Source organism: Danio rerio, chromosome 10, assembly GCF_049306965.1.
Source record: "Danio rerio strain Tuebingen ecotype United States chromosome 10, GRCz12tu, whole genome shotgun sequence".
Lineage (NCBI taxonomy): Eukaryota > Metazoa > Chordata > Actinopteri > Cypriniformes > Danionidae > Danio > Danio rerio.
The window spans coordinates 5,093,866-5,117,317 of NC_133185.1; the positions used below are offsets into that span (position 1 = coordinate 5,093,866).

General features: G+C 37.3%; 2 protein-coding genes across 6 annotated transcripts in view; one reads left to right on the top strand and one right to left on the bottom strand.

The window, feature by feature from the left end:
- The window catches only part of lyrm7 (LYR motif containing 7), a 434,641-nt gene that overhangs the window by 84,787 nt on the left and 326,402 nt on the right, over positions 1–23,452 (top strand). The window lies entirely within an intron of this gene.
- Positions 1–23,452, bottom strand: part of plppr1 (phospholipid phosphatase related 1) — a 373,854-nt gene that overhangs the window by 72,794 nt on the left and 277,608 nt on the right. For 2 of the 5 annotated variants that reach the window (XM_073913745.1, XM_073913743.1), the window contains exon 1: positions 21,581–21,761. The exons of 2 other annotated variants lie outside the window; for them this stretch is intronic. The gene's annotated coding sequence lies outside the window, so the exon portion shown is untranslated. 5 annotated transcript variants of the gene reach the window in all.

Genomic DNA, 23,452 nt, shown 5'->3' on the forward strand with positions numbered 1-23,452 from the left:
TTAACGTTATACTTATATATAAATAAAATACTATAAATAAATAGTTATTGCTTTATCTTATTGCTTTCCTGAAGTTTATGAAGTTTCCAATTGTATTTCAGGACAAGATTGAACAACAGAATGCAGCCTAACAGCATCAGACCAATGAAGGCATGTCATATGAAAGCATGGCTCAGTTACAAGATGTAAGTTTGTCTCATTATCTATACCATGGTTTAATGGCTTACATACTATTTTAAATTTGTAGGTTTTTACTTACAAACAACAATAAATGTACACCCACGTGTTTAAAATTATTTTCTAGGTTTTCATCGAAAGATGAGAGATCAACTGAAGAATGCTATGGACCTGACTTTAAGGTACTCTTTCTAAACTTTCTCCACTTGATTAATATTATTAAATTCTAGCTTTGTATGGATTCCTTCATATTTGTTTGTATGCCACATCTTATGTTCCAGGAATTGATTTTACAGCAGCACTTCTCATGTTGCCAGCCTTGTTAAGCGAGACACTTCAACATTTCGTTGTGCTCCGGTGCGTATGTTGTTTTCTGTTTAGTATATGCTGTGATAAATGCATTTTATAATGCTTGATATTCTTTATATTAGGATGACGCAGTGGGTAGTGCTGTCACCTTACAGCAAGAAGGTCGCTGGTTCGAGCCTCGGCTGGATCAGTTGGCATTTGTGTGAGGAGTTTGCATATTCTTCCAGTGTTCGTGAAGGTTTCCTCCAAGTGCTCTGGTTTCCCCACAAGTCCAAAGACATGCGCTATAGCTGAATTTGGTAAGCTTATTTGTCTGTAGTGTATAAATGTGTGTGTGAATAAGTGTGTCTGGATGTTTCTTAATACTGGGTTGCAGCTGGAAGGGCATCTGCTGCATAAAACATGCTGGATAAGTTGGTGGTTCATTCCACTGTGGCGACCCCAGATTTATAAAGGGACTAAGCCAAAAAGAAATTGAATGAATGAATGAAATTTATATTAGTCTTTTAATCTGTGATACTTTTTTTTTTTAAATCGGTGAATATTAATTATTTTACTTTCTATGCATGTTAATTTTCTCTTCATCAGTGATAGAGTGACTGATATTAATGTAATTATTGCTTTGTCATTTACAGTGAACCATCTTCACCACATCCAACAGTTCAAGTACAGGAGGAGGCCACCGACTGGACAACTGTGTTAACAAGACGAGTCACGGCAGTCTTCAGAGTTGATGGGATTAAGATTGGCCGGGCTAATGATGTGGACGAATATGCATTTTTGACATATCCATCTTATTAGAAGATCACCTTGATGTTTCTGCAGTGGAATGTTTTGAATGAACGGTGGACGGTGACAAGCCTCGATCTACTCCAGTTACCAAAGTGATCTACCTTGTTTTTTGTTTCTCTACATGATCTTGGTATAATCACAATCAAGTTAATCCAGCACACTGCTATCATTCATGCATAAAGCAAATTTTTAAATAACTTGTGGTCCTAATGACTATCAAAGAACATTTTCCAGATATGAATGCTTTACATGTCATGTTTATCAAAAGCATAAACACATATTGTGTTACAACAAATTACAACTCCACTTGAGGATGATGAGGAGTAATCTACTGATGTTGAGGAAGAGGCTACTGATGTATTTGGTTTTCTGCACTGTTGAAGCAATTTATAGAGAAACATTGCCTTCATTCTGAAATTCAGAGAAAATTTTGATGACAAATTATTTATTATGACTGAGTATTCTGACTAAAGACAAATACTTTGGACTTTATAAAGTGAAGTACTTGATGTAGCCTGTGTAATGTGTTTATAAATCTTAAACAGTATTCTTGTGGTCTTTGTATTAAGGGTAGATTATATACTGTACAGTGAGTGAACAATTTTTATTTGTTTTCTAAATTGTTCTTTTTACTGTTTTACATGTCTGCTTTATATTTACTGTGTAATTTTATTTCTTGACACATTCAGTTGTGAGTTGTTATGAAATATTTCTACATTAATAAATAAAAATGGACATCTGCTAACCAAAATATTTTATTTATTTATTTGCATGCAGTCACCAAAGGATCAAAATGCCTGGGTCAGTACCCTGAAAATGCTATATAATATAAAAAGGTACATTTTTGTACCTTCGGTGGGGGTACAAAATTGTCCCTTAAAGGGTACAAATGTAGAAGGTACAATTTTGTACCTTTAAATAGAGGTACAAATTTGTACCCTTAAGGGTACCACCCCAGTGACGGGCCATTTGTACCCTAAAAGGTACAATTTTGTACCTTTTTTTCTGAGAGTGTAGTGTACGAGTGTTTCCCAATACTGGGTTGTGGCTGGAAGGTCATCCGCTACGTAAAACATATGCCGGAATAGTTGGCGATGGTCATATATGGCTATTTGAGATACAATAAACAAAACTTTTCTGTCCAATATTTTAGAATAAAGTATTACACAAACTGGAAAAAAAAATGCAGGGTACTAGTCGCTGTATTTAGATTTTATTTCAACAAAAATGACTACACTAAAGCCCAATCACAATTTTATTTTTGTACCCCTACCCCTTCCCATTGGCCTTTAAATGGTCACAAAACACCAAAACACATTTTTTGAGCTGTTGACAGTCGTATATGTGTCCCGCACGCCTAAAAACACTATTAGGACATATTAATTTGACTAAAATGTCAGTGCGTGCCAAAATGAAAACTCCCATATTTATTCCAACCCTTCCCTTTTTCCCTCCCCCGACACTCCCACCTAAACAGAGCTAGACACACCCAGTTTCCTGCCTTTTTCCAAACTAGAGGTGTGAAAACACCCTGCTGAAACAGGGGGGTTTCATGGCCATTCAAACCATTTTAGAACTGTTTGTAGGAGACCTCCAAAACAACATTTAGATCTTTAAATTAGCAGAGTAGAAGCACTTTTTCTATTCAGCTAAACTTTGTGAACAAAAAGATCCAATAATCAATAGCGCAGTGATGTATGAAGCACAGCTCACCCAGTAGTTATCTAGTTAAACAAGCTGCATTCTGCAGGCCAATGCACTTAATTCAAGCATCCAACATAAATATGTAGCAACATCTGCAGGGCAAAAGCCTTTGACTGAATGATTACTTTGCAGTTGTGTACACAATTTGAGAGATGAAAACTAATCAGCAAACCTTGAAAAAAACACACACTCGATGTGCTGTATGTAGCAAATGCACATCTTTCTCTTGGGCTGTCCTTCAACTTCATTACACAAAGCCTTATTTTAAATGTACAGTGAAAGAAATAGCACAGATTTTTGGCATTCTAGAAAGAAACATGAGTCGAACTGTGCTGAACTCATTTCAGTGCTGCTGTATGGTAATGTTTGTGGATTTTAGGGCATTGCTATAGTAGCTTGTTACTTACTGGCCCAAGTCAAAAGACTCCACAAACAAGTACTGTATCTAGGATATTCTGGGTTCAATTCCTTTGGTACTTCCTTGATTTAGTTTATGTCTTTACGTCTATAATTCCAACTGTTAATATCATTTAAATAAGAATTTACATCCTTTAAGCAACCCACAGAATCTGAGGTAGAACCATTTAAATTGGTCTGTCAATTCAAGGAACAGTTCTGAACAGAGTTGGTTCTTACTAGTAGCACAGATCACTTTCAATGAAGAATTACTAGTAATTATTTTTCATCTCCAGAGTCTATTACATGCATACCACAAGGGTCTATTTTGGGTCCATTTCTGTTTTCTTTACAAATGCTGCCTGTGGGAATTAGTTTAAATAACAACAACCACCAAGCATTTACAATTTCAATACAGAGGACACCTAAAGGGATAGTTCTCTTAAAAACCTTTACTTGTTCCAAACTTGGAGTCCCTTCTTCGTACCTCGCCTAAATGATCTGAGATGATTTGCAGATCCTGGATCTTTTAATCTTGAGAACTGATCTCTGGCTAATTTGGTTCTTCAAACAAGTTTGCGAATCAGATTAAAATGTCTGGATGAACTGATCTGAGATCCATGCGTGTGTTGGGGAGGACTAATCTATCGATCCTCGAAATCATGATCAGCAATGCAACGATTGGCTGACAGCAGCGTAATGACATCATCTGATTAATATTCAAGTATCCATGTGAGCAAAATTACACCAAATTCGTAGTAAACGGTTTGTTAAATATGAAACGCAATAACTTTCCACCTTTGTTGTGGGCTGCAGGCTTTACACTTTTATGTGTCAAAAGTATTTAGCAATTTATTTAATTTTAAATTTAGAGTAAATTGTCTTTATTATAGTAGCCTAGGCCTATTCAAGTTTCTTAATCGGTGTAAGGAATTTAAAATAATTTTGCATCAAAAAGAAAATTGGTAAATGGTGTCTACAATAGAGGCGTCAAAATTAATTGTTTCTTCGGTGCACCGCGATGCAGGCCCGGACCATTCGTTATCGGTTCAGTAATAATCATAACCGGTTATCATGTACTGACGTCTATTATCTCATATGCTCTATGTCCCCGTAGCTTACTATAGCGAAGGAGGCGAGCGAGAGTATTTACAACGCTCCAACTAAGAAACTTAGAAACTGTGCACAATTTGACAGCGTGTGTGTCTGCTGGACAGTCTTTCACTGATACTTGCAGAAGAAGCCCCTATTTCTGTGCCGCATAAGTTGTGTGTCGCTTGTTTGGTACGGTCTATGTTTGTGTGTTTGTGTATGTATTAACGAGAGAGAGCTTGATGCTGTGTGTCGCTTACTTGGTGCTGTGTGTCTGTGTGTGTGTCTGTGTGTGTGTCTGTGTGTGTGTGTGTGTGTGTGTGTGTGTGTGTGTGTGTGTGTGTGTGTGTGTGTGTGTGTGTGTGTGTGTGTGTGTGTGTTTATACACACCCCCACCCCCAAAAATCAGCATTCGGTACATTTTTTTTTTTTAGTGTTACCTTTGATTGAACTGAGCCAAACTAATCCTGTTTATATGAAATTAGCCTGCTCCCGAACAGGTTTGAGCTACCAGAATTGTTACTATAACAACAACTCTTGGATGAGATTTGAAGAACGAAACTATCTTGGATCGTGTCAAATCATCAATAAAAACCAAATCCAGCTAACCAAGTAATCCACATACAAAGAACGAACCCCAATTAAACTTTCTTTCTTCTGCTGAACAAAAAATAAGCTAATCCGGAATGAATAAGAAAATCTGGAAATTACAGAATAAAGAAACTCAAAGATTTAGAACCACTTGAAGGTAACTTTTTATTTATGGATTAACTATCCCTTTAAGGGTGTTTGCATTTGTATAACCAAGCACTGAGGAATCAAATACCACAATATACAATAGGGCTGCACAATTTTGAAATTGCAATAATTAATTTTTCTGCGATATATATAATACAATATGAAAAAAGTGTTTGATTTTGACTGTTTTGGTGAGTCTAACAGTAATTAGGTACAAAAACTGAATAATCGCAATGCAAAAAAATTTCCTTTTTCTAGTCCAAATATCTAGTAATTCTTAAACTAACTACAAATATTGTTTTGTTTTCACCTTAAGAAAAAATTAATAGTTTGTCTTTAAAATAAGCTAAATCATTAGCCAATGTGTCAAGTAAAAGGCAAGTAAAATAATAATGTTTTCACTTTGAGATGTAGCTATTTAGACTATAAATAAGACAAAAATCTAATTTTGTGGCAATTTTGTTGCATTAATCGTGTCAATTCTGTATAAATTATTACATAAAATAATAATTAATTAATTTCAAAACACTACTAGTTTAGAAAATCACATGAAAACTCTTTATATTTTAAAGTGTGATTTATTGCTGCTCAATAACCAACTAATACAGCACAAAATAATAGTAAAAACAAACAACACTCCATTTCCCTTTGGACTTAAAAAAAAGTGAAAAAAGTTTTGGGCATTTAAACATAAGTAATAATTTTACACTGAAAAATAAACAACAGAACAATGAATAAATAAAAAATAAATTAATTAATTAATAAATAACCATAAAAATTAATGAAATCAATTGAGTCGTGGTGAGCTTGCGGCGTTCTTTTAACTAGGTGCGCCTGGAAAGCTTGCGCAAACCTCCATTGGAAATTGCGTAAAAGACGCAATATATGAACGGCCATTAGTTAAAAGCCTCAGCGATAGTTAATCCAGTGTGCGTGGGTATTCGCCTCGGTGTGCAATATCGGGCCTTTAAACTAGCGCACAGTGGGCATAACTTTAAATTGCAGCATTTTTTTCCTTGCAGAAACGCAGTAGAGAAGCCTTCACGATTAGTTAACCATGATAAATTAAAGCGCGGTATAGTGAAATCGGTTAATCGTTGCATCCCTACTCCAAACATCATAATTATTTGTGCTCAAATGTGCTAACTCTCTTGAAATGCTCAGTCACAGAGTCAACATTGCGTATCTTGCGATGTGACTATTGCAGACGCACACATTGCGATATCGATGCTGAAACCATATATTGTGCAGCCCTAATATTACAATACAAATATGACATAACAAAACCAATGCTTATGTTACTATTGCTATGTGTGTGTGTTTGTGAAATGGGGGTGGGGGGTGATACTGATGTTTATGTAAGCTCAGGTTGGGTTGACCACCGCTGAGGTTTGAAAAGAGATAAAGCCCTCCTGCTGTGTCCATCCCATCCGGCACAGCATCTCTCCTACTCGCGTTTCTGAGCCTGTGATCCAAGCACTGTCCCGAGGGAATAACTGTGACATATCTCCAGCACAACAGCTCTCTGACTGCCATCAGTGTAATGTGATACCAGTCAGAAACCACTAATGGACTCGGGGTTCATGAGGCCCAGCTCAGATAAATGATGAAGGACCAACTGGTACAAAGAGACTCCGATACTAAACCTATAGAGGACTTTCTGTAGACTGACTTGAAACGGAATACTCCTCATAGGCATGAAACTCCTTACAGGAACTCAAACAGTACTGCCCAAGACATAGCCTGAAGACTCTGGGTTGGAAAAGCCTTCAGTATTGAGGTCATTATATATTATTTTGAAGTGGCCTTTAAAGGCAGATTATTTTTCCCCTTTAGAATCATGCGTGTGTCGCTCCCATAAGTGTGTCGTGTAATGCTGTGTTCACACCAGACGCAGAACGCACGGATAAATCGCACTATTCATGCGTAAATAGCCGCGTGAATATCTAAGTTTACTCGCTTCATATGCGCGACAAACCCCGCTTCATTCGTGTGTCAAATTCCCTTCAGAACAGACGCGGATTCGCGTGATGGGCAGGGCTTCTGTCTGCCCGGTGACTGTAGCTTCGTTGCTAAAATGCTAACATGGATTTTATGAAGAACATGAACAGTGTTTATGTACTTTATGAAGGCTGAAGAACAGCGTCGATACGTGTAGGGTCGTGTCTGAGTCCACTACATGCTTTCAGAGGTGCATCCAGCTCTGTGAGCTCATAAACTCCTCCAGAAACTGAACCTGGATCACGGAGGCTTTCAACGGTGCTTCTGACTGAGCCCAGCCCAGTTTGATGACTTGTTGACGGTGTCGCCTGGAGGATTTCCCCCAGGAGACTATCAACAGGTTGAATGTCCGCTGAAGTTCAGATTTTTCGAATTCGAGAGATTCGGGCTAAACGCTTGTTAAGTGCGTCAAACGCGCAAAACGCTCAATTCGCCCCACGCCATTCGCGTGTATCGCGCTATTCGCACCACACCATTCGAGAGTATCGCGCCGCAGGATGTCTATTCGCGCGTTTGCATTGACTTAACATGTAAATCACTCGCGCTTGATGCGCGTTCCGCGTCTAGTGTGAACGCAGCATAAGTCACGTGCTTCCATTGGAAATAACAAACTTACAACCTGAACTTATTGGCATTGCTTCCAAGGTGCGCACTCAGCAGCCACGCTTTAATAAAACTATAGCGCTTCATATCGAATCTTTTTTTTTTTTTAATCGATTTTGACAATGGAGTGCGTTCAATAAATACCGATACTGATTTTATCACCCAGCCCTACTTTTGCGCCACCATTGAAATTTTTTGGCTCGAGCCTTCTAGTCTCACTTCCACTAATTTTTAGATGCCAAAAACTGCTTGATATTGCAATGTTACGATTACGGCCGATCAGACACACAATTATTTTGCTTTTATTTGACAAATACCTTAGCCAACACAGCACCAACTTCTGCCCAGGAAAAGACTGGATGGTCAGTTGTAATCTGATTCCAAGGTAATTATGACACAAAGAAATGTGCTCACAGCACTGGACAGAGACATGGTCAAAACTTCTATAAGCTCCTTGCTTAAAACTGATGTTTTAAATGTAAACATTTATTCTTTCTTTATGTGTAATCAGGCGTTTTGCAACATTTCTTTTGCTCCTGTATTAATATTATGGTTTCAATACTTCTGCAATCAATGTTTAACTTTACCGCAGCTAAACAAGCTCATAGATAGTTTCAAACATCATAGATGTTTGATGTCCCTGCAAAGCTAATTTGGTGTACTAAACAATGGTTTACATTTCATCTTAATACGTGTACAACATAATAACATTAAGAAACTTGAACATTTCTGCCTAAGTCTACATCAAAATACCTATGCAAATCACTAACCTTCTGAACAAAGAACTATAAAACATGTATTAGGGAAGTTTAACTTAACATTGGTCAACTTGGCCCTGGAAGGTGGGTACAAACCATCCTTATAAAAGCTTGTTCTTAAGATCATCGCCCAGAAACAGACAAACCCCAGAACCCGAAACCCCCAGAAAACTAGAAACCTCAGGCCAGGAAAACCCCCATGTCAAAGAAGAACACCCAGACCAAAGAAAGACTTGAACCCAACACAGAGAACCCCAGAGGACTCCTTGGAGCTGACAGGGACGCAGACAAAATGGATTAATCACGCAGCTCCCCATCTCCGATACATTTCTTTATTTCTTTTCCGTCGAGAGTCTAGTTAAGTTTAGTGTGCCGCAAAACCAGTAGTCAAGCACGACTCGCCTTTTAGCCGCTTTCAAAACTTGAAACTACCGACTCCAAACCACTCCAGGTCTCGCAAAGGACAACAAACAACCAGCTAGCCACGTGCTCAACAGAGGAATTCTTCACATCACACAAGGAACGCAAGTAACAGTTCCATCTGAACTGATGTAAACTAAATGCAACCCTAAAAAGACCATAGAAGGGTTAAATTGATTATTTGTGGTTTGTGAGGTTTTCCATCATTAAATTCTCTCAAACTCTTATTTTACCTCATTTACTCTTCTCTACACTGGTATGAATGTGTGTTTGTGTTAGGTGTTTCTGTTAGATTTGTCAATACAGTGTAATTATGTATTAAGAAAGGTGCCTGTGCATATTTTAGAATCTAATGTCTTAAACTTCGATCTTGCTACCCTGCTTAATATAAACGGGTTTTTAATTTGATAGCGATAGCCGTAATTAAAGTAAACTGTCCGTTTAAACCAGAGGTTCTCAAAGTGGGGGTCGGGACCCCCCGAGAGGTCGCGGGACAATGAAGGGGGGGGTCACCTGATGATTTTCAAAAATCAATTAATTTTTATTAAACCTTAAGACTTACTGTATTTTATCAATAACCAACTGAAGAGAAAAAATAGTCATTTATAGTTACTATAAACTATATAGTTACTATAGTAGCTTATAGTTACTAGTTCTATTGGATTGCGACTTCTCGGGTAATTACATAACACCAGGTTAAACTTTCTAGCCCATTTACAGCTCTGACATACATAAAAAAAAAACCAAAGAATAGACTTGGGTCTATTGGTGTGTGTGCGTCATTGCATACAAGGTTTCTGTATTTATAACCACCACCTCAGAGAATATTGGGGGTCACGAGTCACTGGCATTATCATTTTGGGGGTCGCGGGCTGAAAAGTTTTGGAACCCCTGGTTTAAATGATCGCTGGATGACTCTGATCGGATTTAAAGAGTCGATTCTTTTGAAGCCTCGTCTAAATGAATCTTTTTCTTTCCTTTGAGCTAATTCCTACTGCAAACTGATCTTTTCTATAGAAACACTTGTTTGTAGAGCAAGTAGTTTGACCGTTTTTTGCCTTTTTATCACTGTTGCGTTGGCAGGTGTGTGTGTGTGTGTGTGTGTGTGTGTGTGTGTGTGTGTCTGTCTGTCTGTCTGTCTGTCTGTCTCTCTCTCTCTCTCTCTCCCCTTTTTTTATTTGCAGGCCCCGCCCTAATTACGCAGACAACATGCCCTGGCATTGGCTGGGGTGACCCAGGGCTTCCTTTAAAAAAAGGAAAACGAGCGCACCTCCGCATTTCAGATTAAGGTCAATGCTGCAGAAAACTTGAATTTTAACAGGTAAAGTCTATCAATCAACATTCTCACATGTATTAACCAAGACCCCAAAGTAAGAGCTTTAAGCCAGTGATGGGTTAAGTATTCATCTGACCCATTTCAAACATGTCAGCAGCAGAAATGAGCAAATGAAGCACAGTCAAGCAGAGTTCAGTTTAAATGTGTTCTCTGGAACTAACACATAAACCCGAAGCGTCTCGCGTGGATAATTCTCGCTTCGAACACTTCAAGAGCTGTGCACTATATCCTCTTTCCAATTCACCAGCAATTAACAGACAGGGAAAACCCATTACTGGCATTCAAGGAAGTCAGCAGTGCTACGCAGAGTTGTTCTTTGGGGGAAACCACGATTTTCCTTTGCATTTTAGCTGCCGGATAATTAAAACCCTGACTGAGGCGTTTCCGATTAGCTGCCTTGGAGAATTAACCAAAGCTTTAACTTTTCTGAGTGAAATGGGTCACAGCGGATCACAGTATTATTCATCTTCTCGGCTCTCCGGTCAGAATTACGGCCGACTTCACTCCTGATGGATATCTGCAGCTGGCACAGGTCATAGCGCTTTCGATTAAATAGTGCTTTTACAACTAAACAATCTGATACCTGTCTATATATCATGTTGTTCAAACACTGCCAAGGACACTTTCCAAATGAAAATCTACCGATAAAGCCTTGGCAAGCATAATGACCTCTTTATGCGTTTTCAAACATTACACTCGTCTCAGTCTAACGGAGGTTAGTATACAGTATATCATAGATGGTGGCATACATTTGGTCCATTAAACTGTACATTTTACTTCCTACATCTTATGGTTTACGGAATCCCTGTTTTTTTCTATTGACAGAAGGACTGGCTTTACAACGACCTTTCAATTGTGATGACATCTTCTGCAATTTAAACTATTAAACTATATTATTAAATAGTTATTAATTGTTAATTTTGTTAAAAGTGTTTTTTTTTTTAATAAGAGGACTTTGTTGGTTGTACTGATTGGCTATACCTTTACATGGACAATTAATGAAAATTAAGGCCTGTTAAAAAGTAAGACTCAACAGCATATTTCAGTGAATTTAATACTTTTTTTATTTTAGACATTAAGGATTTTTAAAACCCGGGGGATACCCTGAAAAAACTACAACTTTTTTCCCCTTTGAACACAATATATTTTATTTTGAGAAACATTTGAAGTATTTTAGAGTAGTAAACATGTAAGGCTGATTAATGAAAATGAATCATTGACTTGTGCTGTCTCCATTAGTTCCAAAAACACAGATTTAAATGGCATCATTATTTATTTATATATATATATATATATATATATATATATATATATATATATATATATATATATATATATATATATATATAATTTTTTTTTTACTTTTTTTTTTAGGACAACAGTATCTCCAGCAGAAAAAACAACAACAAAAAAAAACACTTTTAACAAAATTAACAATTAATAACTATTTAATAATATAGTTTAATTGTCTTCCTTACATCCTTACAATAACATTTGTTTGAAAAGATCTCCATGTTTTATGCATAAATTTGTTGTGCATAAACTTTGATTATTATAGCTTTTAAAACTAGCCTTTTTTTAAAAAGAAAGGTTATGCTAATAAAAATATACATGTATAGAACTAGAGTTTGCTTGTTTTGCCACATTATTTAAAATATGTGAAGAAATAACTGAAGTACATTTTTTTGAGGTAAGGAGAAAAATTCCACTTGTTATTATTGAAAATTATTAGCATTTTTCCATGTGAAAGTCTGAAATTTAATTTATAATGGTCTTAAAAAGGTCTTTAAAAGTCTTCCATTTGACCAGATGAAACTTGCAGAAACCCTGTTTTTACATAGACATATTAAAAGAATATATTTTAGAACAGTAATCACAATACCATCAAACCGTGATATTTTTATCCAAGGTTATCATACCGTCAGAATCTTATACAGGCCCATGCCTATTTGTGGCAAATGTATTGCATATTCTGCATTCAAAACTGGGACAGTAATCCGTCTCTGTTGTGATATTTGTATTGACTTGAATGCAATTTCCTCAAGAAATATACTTCTTAACATAAAAATGTCATTATCTCAGCCTGTTGGTTCGGCGTGCTCTTAACATGCCTCATAGTGCGTTTTTGCGTTGTCATGGACAGATTATTATTATTATTATTTTTTAAGCAAAAGCAGGAAAAACTCGGTTTATAAAAGTACCCATGGCCTCCCACTAAATATTACACGACCGACGGATGTCCAAAAGACATCTATTATACATCTATTATACCTACAGACGCAATATAGACATGATATGATAGACCATGAAAGAATACGGTGCTGTCAAGAGCTTAGTCAATTGAAGTGCAGAGCTGGGATAGGATGCCATCTACCAAGAAGTTCATTCAAGACATTTCGCCACTACTAAATGTTCCACAATCAGCTGTTATTTGTAGTAATTTGAAAGAACAACAACTCGGCCACAAGGGCACGGAAAAAAATCACAGAGTGGGGTCAACACATGCTGAGAGTCACAGTGTAGAGAAGTCATCAACTTTCAGAGTCAACATCTACAGACCTCCAAACTTCATGTGGTCTTCAGATTAGCTAAAGAACAGGTGTGGGGAGCTCCAGAAATGGGTTTACATGGCATGACAGCTGCATCCAAGCCTTATCATGCTTCGTTGTCTGGCAATCCAATGGATGAGTCTGGGTTTGGGAGTTACAATGACATCAGTACATGCTTGATTGAATCGTGGAAAGTTTAAAGTTGGTGGGAGTAGGGTTATGATGTGGGGTTGTTTTTCAGGAGTTGGGCTTGGCTCCTTAGTTCCAGTGAAAGTAATAAGACTGTCACGATAATCATCATATTTACCGATCATGGAATACATGGACATGATCTCAGTAAGTTTGATGATGCAATATACAACTGAAGTCAGAATTATTAGCCCCCCTATGATTTTTGTTTCTTTTTAAAAAAATTTCTCAAATGATGTTTAACAGAGCAAGGGAATTTTCCCAGTATGTTTGATAATATTTTTTCTTTTGGGCAAAGTCTTGTTTGTTTTATTTCGACTTGAATAAAAGCAGTTTTCCTTTTTTTTTTTAAACATTTTAAGGTCAAAATTATATTTTATATTATATAATTTCTGATAGTCTACAGAACAAACCATTGTTATACAATAACTTGCCTAATTACCTTAACCTGCCTAATTAACCTAGTTAAGCCTTTAAATGTCACTTTAACCAGTTAAACTCTGCTGCTGTTTCCGCCTGGATTTTCCCAACCCAAATTTAAAAGCTTCCCAAATCCACATGCAGAGGTGTAAATGCAATAATGTGGTATCATTTTAAAGAAAACCCTTTGAATTTTCACAAAACACTATTGAAAGTGTTTAAATTATCTGTATATGTTGTCTGTGTCATCATAAACACCTTAAAAAAGAGGCACTTTTTGTATTTTTTTTTTATAAACTCAGATTTGAAAGTGTACCGTTTAGGTTCTGTGTGGTCTAGCTGGCTGTAATTAATTTTAGTGGCTCCTGCACTTGTCTGTAATCATAGGAAAAAAGACAAATGTCTCCACCATAATCTATGCAAAAGTTATTGTATTCCAACTGATGAGAGGTGCTGTACAAGCCACAGGGATCGATAATTGTTTTTTTATATTTCACTATTCTTTAGTTTGATCAAACATAATTCACTGTGTTTGGACCACGTCAGACATATAAAAGGATTACTTATGCACATCACCTCAAAAACAGGGGAGAATGGCCCTGAAGCGCACAGCATAAGGTAAGAGATGACAGCTGTCTGTGCTATCTGGGGCTGCTTATTGATCATAAATGTATTGTTTTCACTTCTGTGCCAAGGAAACACGGCGATTCACTTGGCAACTGTTTGATATGTGAATATAATTCAGTAAAAAGAATGCTAGAGCCATATGAGCACCGGCAATAGCTTTCATTTGAGCTATAACTTGTACATGTGTCATATGAACAATATGAAAATGAACCAATGAAAAATACCCAGCTCGGGTATCCAAAATACTGTGTATTTAAGTGTAAATAACTTTTGTACAGTAGAATAAAAACCAATGTGATGCATATGTGCATAAAATAAAGATTTTACACTTTCAAACGACTTAAGGGGGTCTGGTGCAACGCTAGCCCTTTAAATCTTAAAGCTAAAGTCGATGACGTCACAAATCCGGCGGAGTTTAACTGGTTAAGCTTTATAGAAGTGTCTTAAAAAATATCTAGTAAAAATATTTACTTATTGTCATCATTGCAAGGATAAAATAAATCAGTCATTAGAAATGAGTTATTAAAACTATTATGTTTAGAAATATGTTGAAAAAAATCTGCTCTCTGTTAAACAGAAATTGGAGAGAAAAAAAAAACAGGTGCGCTAATAATTCTGACTTCAACTGTATATCGCCCATCATGTTAACATAAAAATCTCTGCTGAGGGAGTCAGCAAGCTCAGTGCACTCTTTTAGAAATGTTCACTGACAGCTGAAGAAAAGGCGAATTTTCACATTTTCCTGAAAACTACTGATAAGTAGGGAGAAGTTGTCCAGTTGAGCTTTGCAGTCCACTTAAAGTGACAATGCAAAAATGGAGCACATTCACAAATAATGGTCTTAAAATGACAATAATATTACTTATCGCAACTATTTTTGTGACAATGTATCATAAGTATTTATAGTACAGGTCTAGAGAGGAAACATAAGGCTTCAGCACACTAAGACATTTTGGACAACTTCAGGCTCCCAGCTTTTGGGATTGTCCATAAGGAGATTAATGGGCAAGTTTGGTGTGGAGCAAATTGACTGGCCTGTACAGAGTCCTGACCTCAACCCAACCGAACACCTTTAGAATGAATGAGAGTAGAGATTGTAGTGCCAGGCTGTCTCATCCAACATTAGTGCCTGGATCTCAAACACATTTCTAGAATAGTTCTAAAATAATGATCGCCAAACAAAACTCCCGGGGCCAGATAGAATCTTTTAAACTTGCCAATGAAAGCGTTATTAACAGTAGTGAAGCAGCAGTGCTATAGTTACTTTGCATAGCAAGACTAAAGACGTGTTTTTATTCACTCGCCTTTTTTGGATCATTAATCTTAATCACGAATCACTCGAGTGCGAAAATCTGAACTTCAGCGGAAATTCGCGCCGCATTAACCAATCAGAAGCTTGCTCTTATGGGGGAGTGATTGTGACGTATCGCCTGTTGTCGGTGTCCCGGGGAAAATCCTCCAGCCGACACTGACAACAGTTCATCAAACTGGGCTTGGCTCAGTCAGAAGCACCGCTGAAAGCCTCCGTCATCCAGGAGTCCGTTCTTCGTACCTCGCTTAAATGATCTAAGATTATTTGGCAGATCCTGGATCTTTTAATCTTGATAACTGATCTCTCGCTAATTTGGTTCTTCAATCAAGTTCGCGAATCAGATTAGAATGTCTGGATGAACTGATCTGAGATCGCTGCGTGTGTTGTGAAGGACAGATCTATCGATCCTCGAAATCATGATCAGCAATGCAACGATTGGCTGACGGCACAGCAGAGTATTGACATCATCTGATTAATATTCAATTATCCATGTGAGCAAAATTACATCAAATTAGCAGTAAACGGCTTGTTAAATATGACACGTTGTGAGCTGCAGGCTTTACACTTTCATGTGTCAAGAGTATTCATCATGTATTTCAATACAAATCAATGTATTTAGTTCTACATTTAGAAAAGATTTTCTTTATTATAGTAGCCGTTTTTTAATCGGTGTAAAGAATAACTGGTTGTTTACAAAAGCGTTTTCATATTGGTAAAGGCGTTTGCAACTTTTGTGAAGCATCAAATCACTGGCATATTAACTGTCAAAACATGTTTATGACTGCATAAATGTATTATTGCTTTAAAAAAAAAAGTCACATATTGTGCATTTCTATTATACACAATTTGTTCTAAAGCGAACTAAAAAGTTCATATCAATAAGTTTTCTCTTTGCACCACCAGGTGGCAGTCTTTGTACTTTTATTTCAAGGGTGCAAATTGCATAAGTTCTATTAATATGTACAACTCAATTTATTTTATTAATGACTATAACTATATATATAGTTAAAAAATATGTACCATTTTCCCAAGTGTATATAACTACTACTGTAAGAAAATATCAGAATTCAGAACATACTTTCTCTATTATCTTTGCATGCACTGAGCCGATCTAATCCTGTTTATATGAATTGAACCTGCTCCCGATCAGGTTTGACCTGGCAGAACTGTTGCTATGACAACAACTCTTGGATCAGCTTTGAAGAACGAAACGATCCTGGATCGTGTCAAATCAATCAATATCCAAATCCAGCTAACTGAGTAATCCACGTACGAAGAACGGACCCCAGGTTAGGTTTCTGGATGAGGTTATGAGCTAACAGAGCTGGATGCACCTCTGAAAGGATGTAGTGGCTGACTGTTTTTAAGCCTTCATAAAGCACATAAACACTGTTATTTTTTTCATAAAAGCCATGTTAGCCATTTAGCAATTAAGCTAGAGTCACCCGGCAGACAGAAGCCCAGCGCATCATGCGAATCCGCATATGTTCCAGGGTTCAACGCTAAGGATTTTTTCTACTGGCCCGATTGGACCAGTGGTTCAGATTTTTACTTGCCCTGCCAAAATTTTCACTGGCCCCATAAAAGAAATAAAAAAGTTAGCCACATATATTAAATAATGTTTCACGAAATAATGTCAGGCGGTTCATTCCACTGTGGCGACCCCAGATTAATAAAGGGACAAAACCGAAAAGAAAATGAATGAATGAAATTATTGTCAGTAGTTGTAGAATTTAAATATTTGAAAAATATTTAGCAGTAAAATATAGCAGTATGGAAAACGTGCACGTATTTTATTGCAAAACAAAAGGTGGCTGACTTAAAAGTGACGGCAAACTAAGCAAAACATCACATTTTTTTCGTCATGCTGTACCCATTTAAATGTTTCCACAAAGTTAGAAACAGACATTTCCTTTAGCCTCATAATTTAATGTCGCGGTCATGTTGCCGTCTCTTAAAATTTAGTGACAAGGCAGCACTGCCCCGATCGGGCCAGTAACAATTCTGTCTACTGTCCCGAGCATCTCTCACACTGTCCCCGGGCCATCGGGCAGTCCTTACTGTTGAGCCCTGTGCTCTGAAGTGAATTTGACGCGAATGAAGCGCGAATGAAGCGAGTAAACTCAAATGTTCACGCGGCTATTTACGAACGAATATCGCGATTTATCCGTGCGTTCCGCATCTGGTGTGAACGCAGCATTATGCTATATCATGTGTAGTAAGGATCTTGATTTAAGATTTTTTTAGAAGTTTTTAATTTTATTAATATTAGTATTATTATTATTATTAGTAGTAGTAGTAGTAGTAGTAGTAGTAGTTTTACCAGCTCAGGGATATTCAAGGACAACATGTTTGTGCTCTAAATATTTGAATTCAGTTTTTGAATAAAGGGTTGGAAATGAATGCTCTGATTCATCGATTAATCGTAAAAATAATCAACAGATTAATCGATTATTAAAATAATCGTTAGTTGCAGCCCTAAATTATTCTTCCATCATTTGTCTTTTTTTAAAAGTTGGTCGCAATTTACTCACTCCCCTGCATGAGTCCAAATTTAAAAGGTCAGGCTAAGCAAACAGCGCAGTGTTTCAAATTATACACCACAGCGTCAACCCGTTCAAAGAAATAAGCTCTGTTATCACAGAAATTGGTGACATTTCTTCAAAACTGCTGTGAAAAATCCTGGAGCAGGATTTGCTCTTTGATAGCTCAGGCGGTCTGTGAGATTAGCATCCGTCTATCAGCCATGTGTTCCCTGCACATGAACAGATGTTGCTAAATGAATCCCTCTGTAGGCTTTCCCTTGTCCTACACAAGCTATGTTCAACAACATCCTTGTTGGTCCAGGAACAACAGTCCCATCACCAACCAATCAGATTTAAGGAATCGGGCTGGCGATGAGGCTTCAACAACATTATTATCAAACTGTCATTTCCCTGTGATTTTAGATTTTGGAGCAGCTAATGAAGCAGAGTTTTGGCTGGGTTATTTGACACGAATGAATACAGATGTCCTCCTTGGCAAACAAATCACAGACAATGCTTGACTTACTTTTTGCTCCAAAAACCTCAAAAGCATATTTACTATATGACAGTAAAACAAAATAGGTAGCAATAGTGAAGTATAGAACAAACAAATTAAATCTAGAATGAATCTTAAAAAGAAAACCCAGACTATTCAACCCAATTGAGACCTCATTTGCAGATTCCTAGAATAAAAACATCCGTATTTCAACATTGATGAAATCTAGGCTAATCAAACCTTATTTCTAACTTTATATGGGTTACTACCAGAGTTTCTAAAATAGTTTTAGGCAGCGAGGTTGTTTATGTAAGAGATGTGCGACGTGACTGATTTCATTAAAGTTTATCAGAATTGTCGTACCGAACTAATTGACTAGTCAAACAAAACTCGATAAACAAACCAAGCAATAACAATACAAAGTCTATTAATTACACAAGAAGCTGAAAATTAGGTTATCACTGTAGAATTTCATTTCATTCAACTCTCATTCCAAAATATGGAACGTATGTTTTGTAAAACCATAAAGCAAAACAAATGTGCAACACAAAATTAGGGATGCACCGATCCAATACTTGGATTGGATATTGGTTCGATACTGCATATTTTTGCTGGATCGGTTATCGGCCAGCTGGTATCAATCCAAATCTGATCTTGTACATGCGCTATATTGTAGAGCTGCACGATTCTGGCTAAAATGAGAATCGCAAATTTTTTTTTTGCCTAAAATAAAGATCACGATTTTCTCACGATTCTGTAGATATAAAATAAAGGTTATGAGTGGGCTGTTATTATTGTTAATCTCAAACCTTTGCTAAAACAGCAATAGGTGTAGCTGTACTGTTGGTTAAAATTCTCAATTTTGTATAGACTTGGAATGGTGGACTTGAACAGACTTTAGATTTGTCCTGGTCATTAATGCTGATGACAACTCTGATGCTAAATTATTGTGTTTGAGACATATGCTTACAATCTGTCATTTCCTGCTTAAAATCTGTCACTGACGTGATTTTCGTGAATACAGAAGACTGGGTGGGTGTTTCTGCATTTCGGCGGGTTTGGGATACTTTTTGGGCTGGAATCAGTCAGCTACATCTGGCAACACTGTGTGCGCTTTCGGTTTCATTTTCACTTCACTTGTTCACTTCTCCCGTGGCTCCCAAACCATCCCTCTGTGCCACAAACTGAATGTTATTTACAACTTTATTAGCTGTTATTCACAGCTTATGCAGGTTCTGTTCACTAAAGTAGACTTCATTCAGAGGCTGACAGTCAGCTCACTTCACGTGTGATTTTGCGGTCGGAAATACATTACATGAAGACAGAAATGAAATTTTTGGGGTGAATTGTATCTTATAAATACGGTATGTGACTCTTTCAACACCATTTGGTGGTGTCCACGTTGCTGAACAACGTATGTAAAACAATGTGAAGACTTGTGCAGCCACCACTGCTTCTCTCGTTAATTCGATATTGGTTCAGTAACAGATCATAACTAGTTATTACTTACGTCATTTTCTCCCTTTGCGCAATGTCGCGGTAGAATACTATGGCGAAGGAGGCGAGAAAAAAAGTTTAGCTTTTTTTTTTTTATATGTAAGATTTTTTATTTACGTCTTTATTCTTATTTTTATTATTCTTATTCTTCTTCTTATTATTATTATTATTATGACAGCACAGGGATAAGCTTTTTTGAATAAAGGGTTAAAAATGAATGCTTTTCTTGTTTTGTTTTATCGGATTCATTTACTAATCGAAAAAATAATCGAAAGATTAATAGATTATTAAAACAATCGTTAGTTGCAGCACTTGTAGCCATTGACTTCCACAGTAGAAAAAACAAATACAATGGAAGTCAATGCTTACATGTTTCCGACAATGTTCTTTAGCATTTAAAAGAAGAAAAAGAAAACTTAAAGCAGCGAGTAAACGATGACAGAATTTTCATTACCTGGTTGAGCTATCCCTTTCAAAGTTTGCTATTCATGCACCAAAAATCACATTGTCAATAAAGTAAATAACCAAAACACCTTTTCATTTACGTTCAACCATACCATTACTATTTATCTCAAATGCATTTGTATTACACACTAAAAGACCACTAAATAAAAAATAACTAACGATAATACACTAATTTATTAGTATCGAAACTATCTAAAAATAATCATAATAATTAAAGCTGCAAGCAGCGATGCAGGGACCTCGCATTCTAACTAGAATTATTGAATAAATGAAAACACCCATATTTCAACACAAATTAATCTAAAATATATATATACACAAGCTAATTTTGGGTTAATACTTAATGTCGTGTATTAGCCAGCATGACTTGAAGCTAAATTCTGGGATTTCAGGTCAAGTGTGATCAAAACCCGAGCACTCTTATGGTTTCTAATTAATGCCAATAATTTGGGAAACCCAAGCATCCAGAGACCATCCTTTAAACATGCAATGCAACCCACTAACTTGAGGGTTCCCCAATCATGTGACCAATTCATGTCTTCAGTAATATACTTCAGTCCCTCAATCTATTTTGCATGCATCCCAAATGATCGCCAACAAGACTGACGACTCTCCTTTCCTATCCAGATATAGGCTATATCTGACTGAATGCATTTTCTTCTGGGGCTTATGTGGATCCATGCGGTTATTAAACCAAATAAATCATGTCAAATGCATAATGCTGGTTTTATTTGAGTGTAAAAATACGCATTAGCCTATTTATTTCATTCATAAATAAGCGAAAAACATCGAAACTTCACCACTAATACATGTAATGATATCCAATGTGAATTGAATGACTGATGCTTCATACCACGAGGACAGGTGTCAATCATCACAGAGACGCTCCATCATGACGGCAGGCTGAGAAGATCACTTGTTTCCAACGTGTAGCTTTCACTGGGTGTCCGAACAACCCAAGTTGCCCACGATTTACTATTAAAGACCCCCGCCGCGTTTGTATCCGCGTTTATTTTACAAACCAAAATAACAATAGTGTTAGGAAATGTCACCGCTTCCTTGCTAACAGATGCACAAATGGACACCAAATATCACTGGACGCTGGAGACAATGGCAGGTTGCAACTACCACATGCTTCATCATTTCACCCCTCCGACCTCCTCCAACAACTTACCGTGCGATGGACGATTAATATTCCGCAATTAATCCATCAGTGTTTGTGTGGCATAGATTGGGAAAAGCGATATTCCATGGTCTGTGTCTTCTGCCGCGTTTCGGCGTTGCTGGGTTTGCTGTTTGACTGGAGATCAGTGATTAGAGGCGATCGTGAATGCTCAAGGAGTTCACGCACACACACACATACACACACACACACACACACATACACAGACGCTGATGAGAGTGGGAGGCGGGGCCGGGAGCCCGAATGTACCAGTTCTACTATGGCGAAGGGGTGGCTCATGAATATTTATGACGCAACGCGGCGCTCGTCCAGTGGGGTTTTCAGTGTGCTGTAATTAATACTCAGAAGCACATCCTTCGCAGTAGTAGAATGATGAAATCCGGTGTGGGAATGCTACGTTTTGTAGTAATTAGTGAACTGGTTTAAAAAAAAAAAAACTGTTGTTTTTGGTGGTGTTATGCAAATGAACGCCATCACTTTCCAAAACTTTTACCCACACTGTTCTTCTGTGGTGAATGATCTGCGACCTAGAGATCTTTGTATCTTAAAAATACAAAGACCAAAATCTTCTGAAAAGAAATAAAGGCACAACATATTTGTTTTTGTTTGTTTGTTTGTTTTTTAAGGTTTAACATCAAAAAACTTTCAAAAACACTCAAACTGACAGTTTTGGCGTGGATTCGAGCATTACCACGTCCACATTGGTCCTATTATGGGTTTTAGAAAATGACCTTCCATGCAGTGTGTAACAGCTCCAAGTGAAAGAAAACATCCAGCTGAGGTTTAAATCTAAAAGTGCAGCATGTTTAAAACTATAGATTCTTTAGCGAAATATTTGACTCAGAGTCGAATAAATGAATCGCGTTGGGTTCAGATCTTACTTCTACCTTACTTCTAAGTTACTTCTACCTTATTTGCAGCTGGAAAGGCACCGCTGCATAAAGCATGCACTATCCCAGAGTAATTGGTAGTTCATTCCATTGTAACAACCCCTGATAAATCAGGGACTAAGCCGAAATATAGTACAGTAAATGAGTGAATTGTTCCTAATTCTGTGAAGTTTTACGAAAATAATTCTAATCAAATCCATTTTTTTTCTATAATTGCACTATATCACTGTTGTAGAGTCAGACGTGGTGCTTCTTATTCTTTAAATGCAGCATTTTGTTTAGGGCATCTTTATTTACTTCCTCAGTCTAATAAACAAATAAAAGTCAGCTTGTTTTGCATAAATCATCTAAATAAATGATTCAAAAGTGTTTGCCGGAAAGGCAAACAATTATCCACAGAAAGGTGCATACTGTGAATTCACCAGTCGCCATCCAATGCTGTTTCCTATGTTGTCTGCCCCTGAATTATTAATTAGAAAAGGCAGCACACAGATTTATGAGGTACAACACATAACACCATACCTGTCAACCCTCCTGTTTTTCCCAGGATTCTCCCATATTTTACAATTCTATCCCACTATCAACTTGTTAAGGTATTTAGGTATTTTCCTGTATTTTCCTGTATTTCTCTGAAGGGTAACAATAAACATTAAAGAGCCGATCCTCCCTGTCCAAAACCAGAGCCGGTGCGTACATAGAGGCGACCTAGGCGGCAGAATAGAGAGGGCGGCGTCCCCGAAACTACCCTCGCCACCCGCGCCTCGGGCGGCGTCCCCTAAACTACCCTCGCCACCTGCGCCTCAGTTATATCCGTGTCTAGGGCGGCAGAATAGAAAGAGCGGCGTCCCTGAAACTACCCTCACCACCCGCGCCCTCAGTTATATCCACGTCTAGTGCGGCAGAATAGAGAACCCCACCTCCACCCCAGTTTTCGGCCCTGTACACAACCCATACTGCTAAACCGCAGGGGCCA